Consider the following 14,242-nt stretch of genomic DNA (forward strand, 5'->3'; position numbering starts at 1 on the left):
GCCCCCTCCCCAGCTCACCCTGTCACTCCCACCCCACCTCACCGCTCAACAGTGATCTCCGACCTGAGTGGTCTCCAGGCTGCGTGTGCCCCCCAACCCCCTCTAGGGGTGAAAGGGAGGACGGGGTCTGCTACCCAGCCCTTCCTGCCGAGTTTGTGAAAAGGAAACATGGTCAGCAACTCTGCCCCTCCCCTGACTCAGCGGCACACATTGTCAGCACCTCCAGGCTCCCACAACAGTGTGCTCTATGGAGAAATAAAAAAAAGAACTGCTCATTGGAAAAATGGGAGAGCCCTGATCTTTGTCATCGATTTTTCCCCCTTTTTTTGATTCAAATATCTGAAGCCCCTGGGTGTTCAGAGTCCCCTTTTAACTTTGTCTGTGTGGTCATTCATTACCTGAGAGACTTCCTCCCTTTTAAGGAAGCAGAATTTAAAAACAAACAAACAAACAAAAAACAAAAAAACATATGGGTGAGGTTTGCTTTTCTCCTCTGAGGAACTAGAGGGAGTTTACTAAATACATAATATTTTCACACTTTTCACTTGACCATCTTAATTGCCTTGTGGAATGGGTGTTATTGTTATCTCCAGTCCATGGAAAGAGAAACAAAGGTTCTATAAGGTCCGGTGACCTGCCCAAGGTTGCTGAGTTAGTAAGTCCAGGAGCCGAGGGGTGACCTCTGTCTTCTGACTTCAAAGTTTGTGCCCAGTTTAAAAAAAAAAAAAAAAAAAAATCCAAGACTGGGGGTTAGCTTGGGGCCAGAGTCCAGTGTGTGAGGCAGAGTCTCAAAGCCCTGGCTTTTCCTCTTTTTGGGAACCCAGACATTAGAAAAAGAGGGAAGAAAATATGCTGGTCCTCAGAGCAATGGCTTAAAATTTTTTTGACTGTGATCCATAGTTAAAAATATATCTTGCATCTTGACCCAGTACCTACCCAATATGTAACTGCACCTAAAGTTCTACCTGCACTCATATATTTTGTTCTGTTCTATTGTTTTCTTTTTCTTCCATTTATAATGCTAATTTTGACCCAGAAAATTGATTTCATTACCCACAAATAGATATTGACCAGCAGTTTGAAAAACATTGCCTTAGAGCATAAACGTGTTCAGGGACAAGCTCTCATACTACTCTTGTGTAAACAGCCAACTGGTATAATATCCAACACATAATATATGTTCAGGAAATACTTGTCGAGATTCTGAGCTTGTAAGGAACCAAAGATCCACAAGTTAAACAATTTGTTCTGGAAACTCCCCTGTTTGCTTTCTGTGAAAAGGATAATCTTAATTCCAAATTTCAACAAATAACTCATTCACACTTACATAACTCTAAATCAATCTCTTTTGTGAATCTATTTGAAATTCTAAATAAAATACTAGCAAACAGATTTCATTCAGCAAATGTATGTCTGTTATATCCTAGGAACCAGGGATGCAGAAACAAATTAGACCCGGTCTCTGTCCTAAAGGATCTAAGGTGTGGTGGGAAACTGAAAAGTGAAGCTAGAATTACCGTGCAGTGTGAGGAAGGGGAGCACAGGCTGCCATGGGAACAGAGGAGCATTATCTACCCAGCTTAGAGGAGACAAGGATGGCTTCCTCCCAGCAACCCCAAACCTATATTTGAAAGACCAATAGTAGTTAGAAGGGAGGATATATGGGGAGGGCTATTTTAGGCAAAGGGCACAGCATGTGCAAAGTTATGGCAGTTACAGTAGATTACCTTACCTACAGCCAATCCCCATGTTTCCTGCTGGCAGTGCTCCATTTTGCAGTGGGGTGGGGGGGGGACTGGTAAGGCGGGAGGTGGTTTTCACCACTGTAAGGTAGTTTGGCTCAAAAGACAGGCAAAGAAGCCAAATGGGCAGGTAATAAAGAAAAGTTTTATTTGAGAGAAGCCTCAGAGCAGCCCCCGCCGGCAGAAAGACTGCTTTGGAGGGGAAAGCGTGCTGTGGGGTGGTGGGATTCCTTTTTATAGGGCTTTTTGCCAATCAGGTTACAGGGTGTAAGGTATGTGAACTTTGGCCAAAGGGGGTTACACGTAGTTTATCTTATAACTTTGGCAATGCCTGGTTTGTGCATTTGAACAGGAGAGGTGAGGGGGGAGGGAATAAATTTGTGAGGGAAAGGGAGGGGGCAGTGATGGGTGAGAACAAAGAAAGTGGAGCAAAAATGGGGAAAGTGAGGGAGCAGCAACGTGAGGCATGGTCTGATCTGCAGTCTGGTTTTGCAAAACAGGGTGATGGGAGAGGGGCCCAGGGCCAGACCTAACAACCACTACTTTGTATAATTCAGGAGAAAATCCTGCTTAACATAAGCCAATCATGTTTGTCCCAGGCTCCTTGTCAGTTATTAGTTTAGGAACAGACGTAAGACCCAGATCAAGTCAGAGATTGGAGGACAGATCTTCTGGTATGGGGCTTAGGGAAAGGTTTCCCTGTTCTTAAAATAAGACTTATGGTAAGAAATAGCCCCTTCTATTCTGATAAATATTCTGTTGTTTCAACATGATGCCTAGCTCTGATGCACCCATTTTTTGATCACGAGGTAATCTGGCTGGAGAGTGGCAAATCAGAAAGATGGAAAGACCAAAGACCTTAATGACCTTGGTGATTAGCTGTATTAACCAATCCTAGAGTACTCCTTCACAGGCTATAATTTTATATAAGATGCTCTAGTTTCCTTATTGTTAAAGTCTTTTGGGTCAGGGGTCTTATAAGTAACATAAGTCCAGATCATCCTAAACTGATACAAAGGCTATGGAGATATAAAAGACATGTTCTGCATTCTACAAATCAGACATTTGTATGCGGCAGGAACTTGAAGAGATAAGAGTCTGGAAATTTAACAAAGCTCAAGATGAGATACTTTTAAATGGCTGTTAAAGAGATGAAACTTTCAACTTCACTTTAAAACCTCAATGAGATGCCCCTTTTCACCTCCAGACTGACAAAGATCAAAAAGCTTGATAATATCCAATAATGACAAAGGTAAAGGAAACCAGCATGCCCATTTATTGCTTGTAGAAGTATAAATGATATAAATCTGTGGAAGGCAATTTGGCAATAAATTTCAAAATTAATAATACATTTGAGCCAACAATTCCATTTCTAGGTATTTATTCTGTAGACACACTTCCATGTGTGCAAAGTGATATGCACGAGGACACTAATTACAGCATTGTCTGTAAAAGCAAATTGATTAAAATCTCTCCAATTGTCTATCAGTAGGGGGCAAAATTATAAATTATGTTACATTCATATTGAAGTCTATGTAACCATTTAAACATAAAACAATTCTATTCATATTGATGTGGAAATACATCAGATAAAGATTGTTATATAAGAAAAGCAATATGCAGAATAGTACAGAGTCGTATGTGTGATGGTCAATTTCATGTGTCAAGTTGCTAAGTTATGGTGTCCAGTTATTCAAACTCTGGCCTTACTTGTTACAGTGAATGTATTTCACAGCTGGGATTTGCATCTATAATCAGTTGATTGCATCAACAATGAACAAAGGCGATTGCCCTTAGCAATGTGGAAAACCTCCTCATCCAATCAGAGGAGGTCTTAAAAGCCAAAGTGAGGATTTCAGAGGTCAGAAAAAGAAATTCTGCTTCAACTTCAACAGTGGTTTTTATGGAATTTCCAGCCAGCCAACTTCAGAGAAGGCCTGATCCTGCTGACACCGTGATTTTGGACTTGTAGCCTCCAAAACTGTGAGACAATGAATTCCTATTGTTTAGGCCAACCAGTCTATAGTACTTTGTTACAGCAGCCCTGGCAGACTAAGATAGTGCGGTTCTATTTGCATGTACCTGGAGGAGAGGGGAGCATAGGGAGGAGGATATTTGTGAAAACACACAAAACAAGTCTGGAATGATGCATAAGAAATTGAGGAAGCATTCTGATCCACTCCAAGGTTGAAGTTTAATTGTAAATTGCTAAACCTTGATGTCTCATTCAGAAGGTACCTTTAAAGAACATTTTAAAGGTATTTAAGAACAATTCGTTAATAGAAAGTGGAGGGAGTTAATCCCAGTAATGAAAGATTAGTTAATTGAAAAACATCACAAGATATTAACATAGAAAAAACATACTATTATTTTAGTAAATGCAGAAAGGTATTTAATATTCAATAATAATTCCTTTTAAAAAGTTAATAGGGGTAGAGTGAATCTTCTCTAATACAATTAGGAGTACCTAATACTGGACATCATATTAAATGGTGATTTTGTAGAAGCTGTTGTCAGTCCTTAGAGATCACAGTGAGATGCCTCTCATGAAACTGAAAATAAAGTTGATCTCAGAATTAAACTAGTAAGATCCCACATCACAAAGGTGATAAGCTCTATATGGGGGTAAATCTAGGAGCTTGTTAAATTGGTGACTGAAGAGATTAAAAAGAGCCACTATTCCAATTCAGGTGCTCGGGGAGTAATTTCAAGGAGTCAAAAGAAAAATGCAATAGTAGGGCAGTAAACAGAAAGCTGGACCCTATGTGAAAAAAGACCCAGGCCCAAAGAAAAGAATTAGTCAGCCAGGCAAACACGCCAGTGACCCTAAACAATGCCAAAAGGGAGGAATCCCTTTGCTAAGCAGACTTGCACGTACACTTCCAATCTTAGAAGGCCGTAAACTGCCTTAGCTGAGGGACACTTCTTGAGATCAGCTCACTCCTTGGTCTGATTCCAAGCCTCCTAAACATCTCCTGACACTTTGGCTGCCCCCGAGGCTCAGCCAAGGTGAGAAAATGCGATGCTCAGGCTGACTTGAGCATTCCAATCCACTCCAAGGTTGAAGTTTAATTGTAAATTGCTAAACCTTGATGTCTCATTCTAGTTTCAGAAACTCTCCCCCACTCCCCACCCGAGCATCAGTTAAGGTTCCAGTTGCAGCTGCATTGCAAGTCAGCTTGTTACAAGTGTGACTTCCGTGAAAACCTTCTGCAGACAGCTCTGCATCTCAGAGTCTGTTTCTATGGAACCCAGTCTAAGATAGTCTATACGTATGCAAACATACACACATATATATCTTTATAAAGGAAACCACAAAACCTTCCATGCTGGCTGAAAAGAAGACGCAAATGAGTGCAAAAAATATAGTATGTTCCTGGATGGGAAGACTAAATATTATATAAATATCTGTTTCTTACAATTTAAGTTATAGATTTAGCAAAATCTTGGTAAAAATCCCAGAAGGGTGTTTTTAAACATATGATGAAGGATGGAGGGAAAGAAAATTTCTAAACACACAGGAAAGAAAATATGTTGGGGGAAGGAAATGAAAGAGGAATAGTAACAAGGATGAACAAGAGCAGCCAAAAGTAAAAACTTATTAAAAAAACAAAAATAAATTGATGCAGTCTTGGTGTAATAGAAGATCTCTGAATTATAATAGAAAGATCAGAAATAGACCCTAATTTGCATAAGAATTTTAATATGTGATTAGAAAATATCACAGTACAATGGGAATTAGAAAAAAGATTTTCAATAAATGGCAGAGGGGATAACATTAGAAATTTGGGAGGGGATGAAAGAATTTAGACCCAAACCTTACACTATGCATTAAAATTAATTCAATGTGATTTTAAAGACTTAAATACTTTAAGTCAAAACTATGAATTCAGACAAAAATAGAACCCAATATTTATCAAAATACTAGTGGGAAGATGATCTTACTTAGACACAATAGTATTTCCACAGAGATAAGATGAAAGTATTGGTCTACCAAAAAAATTTTTAAAAAGAAACTCTTATATGAAAAAAAATCACCAAAATAAATGGCAAAGAACATACAAGAAAATACATTTCCAACAAAAAAGACCAAAAATATTAATATCGAGGTTATCTCAAGAACTCACACAAATTGGTAAGAGTCTCATTAAAACTCAGCTAATAACTAGACAAAGGCTGTTAAAGCAAATCACCAAAGAACAAACATAAAAATATAGAAAAATATGCAAACTTACTAGTAACCAAAAAAAGCAGATTAAAAGAAGCACAGTATTTCTTTGACTAAATTAAAGAAATAAAGTAATTTTACTAAATTAATACTTTTATTAAATTACTTGCCCCCCAAATTAAAATGTAAATTCTTAAATCCAGAGACAGTCATATGAGCACCTGTATTCATTGTAGGTGGTATCACAATAACCCGGTTAGGAAAATAATTAAGAGTTCTAAAATGGTCATACCGTTAGATCCAATCTCTTAGGGATTGTATCCTTAGCAGAGCGACAGCAGAATAAAGTCATTGCCAAAGCCCAGCGCTGCATTCTGACATGCCTCCCTGAATTAAGCTTTCCAGACCTCCATTCCTAAGCCTGCACTGTCCAATACAGCAGTCACTAGCCACATGTGGCTCTTGAGCATTTAAAATGTTCCTAGTCTGAATTGAGATGTGCTGTAAGTGTAAGATATGCACTAAATTTCAAAGACTTAGTACAGAAAAAAAAGAATGTAAAAATAACTCAATAGTTTTTAAATTAATTACATGTTGAAATGATAATATCTGAGATATAATGGCTTAAATAAAATATGTTATTAAAATTAATTTTATCTGCTTCTTTTTACTTTTTATATGGGTTGTATCTATTTATATTTATCATATTAGAAATTTTAACTGGCAAGAAATTTTTAATATTTATTCATTTATAACAACAGTAAACCATTTATGTATTAATAAAAGTAATGTTTTTCACAAAAAGAACTATATTTCCAAAGTAAAATAGACTAAGGAGAGTGGCATTATTTTACAGTTTAATTTCTTTAATGTCTAGCTTATTAGAAGCCATCTGGATTGACATATCTGCTTCTACATTCACTCTGTTGCAATATGTTGCCATTTTTATTTTATTTTATTTTTATTAGAGACATTGTAGGTTTACAGAACAATCATGAATAAAATGCAGGGTTCTCATGCATAACCTGACCACCAACAACCTTCACTGGTATGGAAGAGATGTTATAAATGACAGTAGCACATTTTTATAATTGTACTATTAATTAAAATCCATGATTTAACTTAGGGCTTACTGTTTGTGTAGCATGGTTCCACGGGTTTTTAAAAAATTTTATTCTGCTACCATATACAATCTAACATTTCCCCTTTTAATCATATTCAGATAGATATTTCAGTGTTGTTAATTGCATTCACAATGTTGTGCTACCATCACAACCATCCATTACCAAAACATTTCCATCATTCCAAATAGGAACCCTGTACATTTGAAGCTTTAACTTCCCATTCCCTAACCCCATTTTATCCCCTGGTAACCTATATTCTAGATTTTGACTCTATGAGTTTGCTTATTCTAATTTTCACAAAACAGTGAGATAACACAATATTTGTCCTTTCGTGTCTGGCTCATTTCACTCAACATGATGCTGTAGCATGTATCAGGATTTCATTCCTTTTTAAGGCTGAATAGTATTCCATTGTATGTATAGACTACATTTTATTACCTATTCATCAACACAAGATGGACACGTGGGTTGGCAATTGTGAATAATGCACACGAACATCAGTGTGCAAATATCTGTTCAAGTCCCTGCTTTCAATTCTTTTGGGTATGTACCTTGTAGAGGGATTGCTAAGTCATATGGTAGTTCTGCACTTAGCTTTCTGAAGAACCATCAAACTGCCTCCACTGCAGCTGCACCATTTTACGTTGCCACCAGCAATGAATAAGTATTCCTATTTCTCTGCATCCTCTCCAAAACTTGTTATTTTTCAGGTTGTTTTTTGTTTGTTTGTTTGTTTTTGTTTTTAATAGCAGTCATTCTAATGGGTGTGAAATGGTATCTCACTGTGGTGTTGAGTTGCATTTTCCTGATAGCTAATGATGTTGAGCATCTTTTCATGTGCTTCCTGGCCATTTGTGTATTTTCTTTGGAGAGATGTCTGTTCAAGTCTTTTGCCCCTTTTTAAATTGGCTTGTTTGTCTTTTTGTTGTTAAGTTGAAAGATTTCTGGATATTAATCCTTAATTGGATATGTGTTTTCCAAATATTTTCTCCTATTGTGTAGGTTGTTGTTTTACTTTTATGATAAAGTCCTATGAGGAGGTCCCAATTATCTATTTTTTCTTTCATTGCTTGTGCTTTGGATGTAAAATCTAAGAAACCATTCCCTAACACAAGGTCCTGAAGATGCTTCCCTATATTTTCTTCTAGGAATTTGATAGTTTTGGCTCTTATATTAAGGTCTTTGATCCATTTTGAGTCGATGTGATATGGTGTGATCTTTTTACTTTTTTAGTGTGGCTGCTGGAAAATTTTAAACTGCATGTGGCTCACATTCTATTTCTTTTGGACAGGACTGTTTCAGAGTTTCCCTAACCTAATGCAACCAGCATCTAGGGGAATCACCCTCCCCAGATGCTACCTTTGTTTCTAATCATCACTTTCCCCTTTACCTAAGGTGGCGAAGCTGACCCTAGGGAAAAAGGAGGAAGAAGACTAAGTGGATGACTTGACAAAAGAAAAGCCACAGTTATTGCCCCAATGCCCTTGCCTCCATGCCTGAAATTCTCAAATTAGCCACAATATCAGGTTAGGCTATTAAAATGGGAGCAAGTTACTTAGCACTGTCTGTTTTCTCATACGATCCTCTGTTCCCTACCTCCCTCCATTAGAGTCCAGCCACACAGTCACCAGACAGATCCACAAATATAAAACAGATCCTATCATGCCCCTGCTTAAAATCCTGCATTGATTTCCTTTCCCACTTAGAATAAAATCCATATTCCCACAGGATCTAGTCTGGCTTCTCTATCGGAACTCTTCTTCCTCTCTAATTCCCCTGAACTACTATCCCCAAACTAAAATGGCTCTTCTAATCATTTTCTATCATATCAGTGTGTTTTATTTGACTCATCACACTTACCAATTCCTGAAATTATTTTTGTTTTGTTTTGTTTCCTTCTTTACTGGTCATGTCTCCTCCACAAGGTGATAAACTCCCTGAGAAAAGGAACTCTGACTACTTTGTTCACTGCTGTATTCCGAGTCTTAGAACACTGCCTAATAAAATGTAGGAAATTAAAAATACTTGTTGATTGAGTTTATGAATGAATGTCAAATTATTCCACCCACTCTCCCCCAAATATGTTTCAAGCTTTCTTGTCTCAGTGTTCTTTGCTTTTTCTGTGTCTTCCCACCTAGAGTCTTTGTTCCCCATTAAAATGATGCATTTTCTGCTTCAAGTACAGACCACCCCAATGAAAAGGGATTAAAGAGATTTTTTTTTTTTTTGAGTCTTGCATAACAAGCACAGAAATAGCAAAGTTCCAGGGTAACTCAGTGGCTCAGCAATGTCCACGAGGAATCATGCTTTCCCCAACTTTCCATGCCACCCATGCTGGCTTTTGTCCTCAGCTTTCCCCTTTATGTCTGCAAAATGATAAAAGCAGCTCCGAGCACTTCATCCTTTTATAAAACAACATTTGAAGTGCAGAGGATGTCCCTTCCTTTGAAAAGCTTGAGACTTTCCCGTAAGTTCCCTTCTGTGGAAATCTCTTTTATGTACCATTAGCAGAATTGCAGTACCTACCTATTTTAGTTTCCTAGGCTGCTTAAAACAGATACCATGAAATGGGAGGGATTTAAACAATGAGAATTATTATCTGAGAGCTTGAGGCCATGAAAATGTCCAAATCAAGGCATCATCAAGGTGATGCTTTCTTCACAAAGACTGGCTGCTGGATATCCTTGGCTCTTCTGCCAAGGCAACACATGGTGGCATCTGATGGGCTCTCCCTTCTTTGCTGTGTTTCCCTGCTTTCAGTTTCTTATTCCATGGCTTTTTCTTTCTCTTTCTGTATTCATTCCATTTATACAATAAATAATTCTCCAATAAGTGAATTAAGACCCATTCTGACTGAGATGGGTCACACCTTAACTGAAGTAGCCTCATCAAAAGATCCCAATGGCAGTGTAGGGAGGTGTGGAATTTAGTTAGTCTCTAGAGCAACTAGTAAATAGCCAGAAGCAACTAGTAAATAGTCTGGAACAATGGTTTGGGAGACGTCCGTGACCGGACACACATCGTATACCATTCTGGAATGGGTGGAATGGCCAAGATCTCAGCATAGAACTGAAAGTAAAGCTCCTGCTGAGGCTGGTGCCCCTCCCCAACTGGCACAGCAGGCTGAGTTGGAATACTTTCCTGTGAGAAAAAGCAGCAGTCTGTACTAGGAGCAAGAGAAGGTAGTTCAACCAAGCTCCAACTGCAGTTTTAATTTACAAATTTGGACAACTGAATATAAGCTGTGAGCACAGATAAACCCAGAGCAAGCAGGAAAGGAACGCTGTGGTCTCTACTGGCAGAGAGGAGGTGGGACTGACAGAAAATAATAATAGTAATAAATAAACAAATAAAAACAGGCTTTTGGAGTCGGCTGAGCTCAGAATACTGGAAAAGGGCTGTGATCCAAGAAAAGGGGCACATGTTACCGGGTACCAACACTGGCTGTTACTGACAAAACTGGAGGGCTAGGGATTGGCTCTGAAAAGGGGGTTTTCTTCCTTTTTTCTTTTTTTTCTCTCATTCCAAGTAGCTCATTAAAGAAAGCCTCAGGCATATTCAGTTGTCAGCATTGACCCAGGCAAGGGGGGAGTTAAGATAGAGAGACAAAGGAAGAAGTCAAGTGAAGGAGATAATTCCCTAAAGGGCATATCTTCCCTAAGAAAAGGGGAGGGAGTAGCTCAAGTGTCTGCCCTGCCCTCCCTCAGAGAGTTCAGACCCCAGGGCCTGGGAAGAAAAGTGACAGAAACAGCTTAAGCTTGGCTTCTGACTCACCCTCAGTCCCTGGCAGGGACAGTGTCTATTGATAATTTAAGGTACTGCAGCTCTTTATGCCAGTGGGGAGCTGCATGCTGACAAGCACCACCTGCTGTGCAGGATAGCAAAGGCCCAGAGTTCAGAGCCCTCACAGGAAAGTCTGACAACCTGCTGGGTCTCATCTTCAGGGAAACCTGGTACTGAATACAGCCTTCTCCTAAGACCTGGACCTTCTGGCCTGGGGAAATCAGATTGGGGTAATCAAGAAAACCAGATGCCCAGACAACAAAAAATTACAAGTCACAATAGGAAAAAAGAAGATATGGCCCAGTCAAAGGAACAAACTTACACTTCAAATGAGATAAAGGAATTGAAACAACTAATTCAAGATATTCAAATATGCTAAATCAATTCAAAAATCAAATCAATGAGTTGAGGGAAGATATGGCAAAAGAGATGAAGGATATAAAGAAGACATCGGTGTTGGTGGGACTGTATAATGATACAGTCTGGTGGTTCCTTAGAAAATTAGATATAGATTCCCCCTTTGATCCAGCAATTTCACTTCTTGGTATATACCCGGAAGATCTGAAAGCAGTAACATGAACAGGTATCTGTACACCAATATTCATAGTAGCATTATTCACAATTGCCAAGAGATGGAAACAATCCAAATGTCCTTCAACAGTTGAGTGGATAAACAAAATGTGGTATATACACATTATGGAATACTAAGCGGCAATAAGAAGGAAGGAGGTTGTGAAACATATGACAACATGGATGAACCTTGAAGATGTAATGCTGAGTGAAACAAGCCAGGCACAAAAAGAGAGAGATTGTATTTTACCACTAATGTGAACTCTGTGAAAAACATAAAATAAATGGTTTATATTGAACAATGTAGAGGACCTAATGATAGACAGCAACTAGTGAAGGGGGAACAATAATCTAATACAAACAGATAAGTTATGGAGGGTTAAATTTAATGTTAGGGGAATTCTTAGGAATGACTATGGTTTCTTAATTTTGGGGGGGTATGGCAGGAACAAGTTGGCAGCAATGTAGTTATTTTAGGTTATTTGTTTTTCTTATTCCTTTGGTTATAGTTTATTTTCTTGAGGTAGGGTAGGAACATGTTGGAAGCAATGTAATTATTTTAGGTTATTTGTTTTTCCTATTCCTTTGTTCAGTTATGGTTTGTTAATTTTCTTGGGGCATGGTAGGAACATGTTGAAAACAGTGTAGTTATTTTAGGTTATTTGTTTCTTCTTATTCCTTTATTTTGGTTTTGTTTGAAATGTTTTTTATTATTCATTTTTTTAATTTTTACTAAATTTAAAAATAAAACAATGAATGAGTGTTTAAAAAAGTAAATAAATAAATAAGCAATGGGGAAGGAGGAGAATGGAATGTTTTGGATGTTCTTTTTTATTTTAATTATTATTTTACTTTTTGGAATAATGAAAATGTTCAAAAATTGATTGTGGTGATGAATGCACAATTATATGATGATACTATGAACAACTGATTGTACACTTTGGAAAATTGTAGGTTATGTGAATATATCTCAATAAAATTGCATTAAAAAAAAGAAGACATTGGGCAAACATAATCAAAAGTTTGAAAAAACAATTGGCAGAACTTATGGGAATGAAAGACACAATAAAAGAGATGAAAAACACAATAGAGACACAACAGCAGATTTGAAGAGGCAGAATGTAGAATTCATGAACTATAGAATAGAACATCTGAAATTCTATGCCCAAAAGAATAGATAAGGAAAAGAATAGAAAAATATAAGCAGGGTCTCAGAGAATTGAATGACAACATGAAGCACACGAATATGCATGTCATGGGTGTCCCAGAAGGAGAAGAGAAGAGAAAAGGGGCAGAGAGAATATGGAGGAAATAATCACTGAAAATTTCCCACCTCTTATGAAAGATGTAAACTTACAGATCCAAGAAGGACAGCATACCCCAAACAAAATACATCCAAATAGACCTACTCCAAGACACTTTGTAATCAGATTATCAAGTGTCAAAGACAAAAAGAGAATTCTGAAAGAAATAAGGGAAAAGTGATCCATCACATACAAGGGAAGCTCAGTAAGACTATGTGTGAATTTCTCAGTAGAAAATATGGAGATAAGATGCAGTGGCATGATATATTTAAGATACTAAAAGAAAAAAATTGCCAACTAAGAATTCCATATCCAGCAAAGCTGTCCTTCAAAAATGAGGGAGAGTTTAAAATATTTTCAGACAAACAGACACTGAGAGAGTTTGTGAACAAGATACCTTCTCTATAAGAAATACTAAAGGGAGTACTACAGGCAGATAGGAAAAGACAGGAGAGAAAGGTTTGTAGAAGTGTATAAAAATGAAGACTATCAGTAAGGGTAAAAAGAGATAAAAAAATAAAATAAGATATGACATATAAAATCCAAAAGAAACAATGGTAGATGGTAAACATTACATTGAGTGAAATTAGCCAGAAAGAAAAGGACAAATACTATATGGTCTCACTAACACAAACTAACATTAATGAGCAAACTTTGAGAGTTAAAATTGAGAACACAGCTTATCAGGAGATAGAAAGAGAGTAGAGATTGGGCATTTGATGCTGAAAGAGTATAGAATAATGTTCAAGAGGATTGACTGTATAGATCCAGAAATAGATAGCATAATACTGTGTGATGATAGCACAATATTGTAAGTACACTGAAGAAAGATGAGTACGGTTGAAAGTAGAAGGCTAGGGGCATGTATGACACCAGAAGGAAAGATAGTAGATAAAGACCAGGATTGTATTACTTAGCAAAACCTAGAGTGGTCAATGGTGGTGGTTAAATGTACAAATATAAAAATGTTTTTACATGAGGGAGAACAAACGTGTCAATATTGCAAGGTGTGAAAAACTGGATGGTATGGGGGAAGATTACCATCAAGGCAAACTAGAGTCTATAGTTAGCAGTAGCATTGTTATTTGCTCCATTAATTGTAACAAAGGCAATATACCAAGGGTAAATGTCTGTAAGAGGGGGATATAAGGGAGTGCTATGGGATTCTTGGTGTTGTTATTGTTGTCCAACCTTTTCATTGTATGTTATTTTATTTTGTTTTTATTGTTTCTTCCATCTTTTATTTTTTATTCTTCTTTTTTTTTTCTCCTCTTCCTCTTTGTGGAAGAAATGGAAATGTGCTCATAAAGATTGTGGTGTGAATGCATAACTCTGTGATTATACTGGAAATCACTGATTGTTTACTTGGTATGTATTGTATGGTGATGAGACTATGAACAATTGATTGTACACTTTGGATGACTAATTGTTTGGTATGTGAACATCTCTCACTAAAATTATGTTAAAAAAAAAATCCTATTTACAATGGGCCCACACCCGTAGTAATGGATTAAATTTAAGAACATGTCTCTCTGGGTTACATACAGCTTC

This window comes from Choloepus didactylus, chromosome 4, assembly GCF_015220235.1.
Source record: "Choloepus didactylus isolate mChoDid1 chromosome 4, mChoDid1.pri, whole genome shotgun sequence".
Taxonomy (NCBI): domain Eukaryota; kingdom Metazoa; phylum Chordata; class Mammalia; order Pilosa; family Megalonychidae; genus Choloepus; species Choloepus didactylus.